Source organism: Mastomys coucha, unplaced genomic scaffold (assembly GCF_008632895.1).
Source record: "Mastomys coucha isolate ucsf_1 unplaced genomic scaffold, UCSF_Mcou_1 pScaffold13, whole genome shotgun sequence".
Classification (NCBI taxonomy): Eukaryota; Metazoa; Chordata; class Mammalia; order Rodentia; family Muridae; genus Mastomys; species Mastomys coucha.
In genome coordinates, this window is record NW_022196895.1 from 62,855,243 (window position 1) to 62,857,941 (window position 2,699).

A 2,699-nucleotide genomic window follows, 5' to 3' on the forward strand; every position below is an offset into this window, starting at 1 on the left:
GAGGCTGCAAAGTCTAGAATTCCAGCCCTGGTTGGTCCTGAATTGTAAGGTTGATGTGCGTTTAACCTTATGATACAGTGAGGAGAATGAAAACGATGCTCTGCTCCGAAGCTGAGGTTACCAAGCTCCCTGCACTTGGTAAAAAACAAACAAACAAACAAACATATAAAAAAATAAACAAAGAAAAAAGACAAATCACAGGCCACAAGGCATCGCCTGGAAGGGCTTGCTTATAATAAGGAAGCCCAGTGCCATATATTCCTTTTCTTTTCTTTTTTTTTTTATGGTGAAAAAAAAAGTATATATTTAGAATTAGCCATCTGGACTCAGTTTAGATGATCCCAATATTGTTGGCAACATCTAGAGCATCATAACTAGGAGCCAAGCGAACATATGCCTTCTTCTCTCCATCGGGCCTTATCAGAGTATTGACTTTGGCCACATAAAAGTCATAGAGTTCCTTCACGGCCTGTTTGATCTGGTGCTTGTTGGCCTTGACGTCCACAATGAACACAAGCGTGTTGTTATCCTCTATTTTCTTCATTGCTGACTCGGTGGTCAGTGGGAATTTGATGATAGCATAGTGGCCAAGCTTGTTTCTCCTGGCGCACTCTTTCCAGGATATTTTGGCTGCCTCCGGAGCCACAGGGTCTTGGGCCGCCAGAAGATAGGTGCCCTTCGGATCTTACTCTTTTTGTGGCTGTGGACGCCTTTCGGCACTGCCTTCTTAGCTTTCAAGGCCTTCGCTTTGGCTTGGCTTTGGGAAGGGCAGGCGCTTCCTTCTTCGCTTTCGGCGCCATCTTGGCGAAAAGGTCTATTTGTTTTCTTAAGCATGCTTCCTACATCAGAGTAAGATTTTAGCTTCCACACTTGTCAGAAACAGGTGATGTTGGGTTCGCAAATGGATAGGGGGTGAGAGGACACAGCTAAGGCAGCACACAAAGCACAGGAGAACTCTCCTTGCTGCTTTATGCTGGTTTATTGTAGAAACCAAAACATGATGCCCGTGTGGAACAGGAACCAAAACCTCACCCTTGGGACTGATAAAATGGCACAGGGAATAGAGGAGCTTGCACACAGACCCGAGGACATGAGTTTCACCCCTGGATCCCTCAAGATGGCAGGATAAACTGATTCCTAAGAACTGCACTAGAGAGTCAACAGCAAACCCAAGCACAATCCCACCAAAGCTCACTCCCTCCTCACTCCAAGGAACCAATGAGTTTAGGAGGCTTCCTTACAGAGCTTAGGCGAGTGGCTCCTTTCAGGGGTGTGGATATTCCCCCTCTCTAACAACCCACACCTGGGAAGCCTTTGTTCAGCATGGGTAAGGGCTTCCCTGTAGCCACGTAGAGGAAACACACACACACACACACACACTCGTGATCTCCACCTGCATATACTCTAGCCCATCCCTCAGGCCAGGTACAATTAAGGAAGAGTTGCCTACAACAGAGCAGCTGGGTACTCAGATGAGGACCTCAGAGTGCTCCCCAACCCTCCATGAGAGGTATAAACATCATCAAGCCCTGCTGAGATAATTCTTTTGCAAGGAGGTGCATCTGAACTCCCCCAAATGGCAGTTATGTGGCTCGGAGAACGGTCATTCACAACAGCGGGTGTTTTTAACCACTGGAAAAAGTTTTTAAGTTATCTAGAGACAAGTTGTAATGAGTTCAGGACACACAAAGACAGAACTATCTCTTGAAATGTTTTCAGTCGATACTTAAGTTCCTGAAGTAACACAGGAAGTCAGTCTAAAAGAAAAGGTATATTCTACAAATGTATCAGTTAACACTACAACTACCTTTCTCCTCCCTACCCGCTGATATCTGCTGCCTCGTGTGTGAGGAGTCTCATTTCAGACCTTTCATAATTATTACACACATCTAAATTTTCACACAGAAATCATTTGTCTCAGGTGCCAGTTACAGTATTATTTTATATGCACAAAATAAAATCAGCTCAGCAGTTAGGAACAATTACTGCTCCTACAAAGGACGAGAGTTAGACTTCCAGCACCCAAGACATACAAATTACCTCTAGGTGAAAACTGGCTCACGACCCTCTTAGCTCCAGCTCCAGGGGATCCAATAGCTTCGTCAAGCATCTCCTGACATGTACACTCAGTTGTAGTCACATATATGACATTCACATACAGAGACACCCACATACACACGTAAGAACAAGTTGTAATCTATGTAGTGTGTTTTAAATAAATAGTATCACATTTTAGGTATTACTTGGTTTGTTTGCAGGGGGATTTGGGAGGTCAAAGTCATCAGATTCATGATCAGATCAAAAGATCAAGGATAGCCAGCGCTACATGAGTCCCTGTCTCAAAAAAAAAAAAAAAAAAAAAAAAAAAAAAAAAAAAAAAAAAAAAAAAAAAAAAGCAACCTTCTAGCAGAGTAGTCTTTGATGTGGGATCATCTCTGTTCTTTGGAGAGTAAAGCAAATGTAATTACTGCTTATGATTTAAGGGAGGAGCAGCTTTCCAAAGGAAATAAAGGTATTGTCCCTAACTCAAGCAAATCACAGGCCTTCCTCTACACAAAGGATAAACAGGCGGAAAAAGAAATTAGGGAAACAATGCCCTTCACAATAGTTACAAATAATATAAAATACCTTGGTGTAACTCTACCTAAGCAAGTAAAAGATCTGTTTGACAAGAACTTCAAGTCTCTGAAGAAGGAAAT

The 2,699-nt window shown here is 42.9% G+C and overlaps 1 pseudogene; it reads right to left on the bottom strand.

Moving 5' to 3' along the window:
• Nucleotides 1-272: 272 nt before the first annotated feature.
• Nucleotides 273-800, bottom strand: LOC116087285 (annotated as a pseudogene).
• Nucleotides 801-2,699: the final 1,899 nt, after the last annotated feature.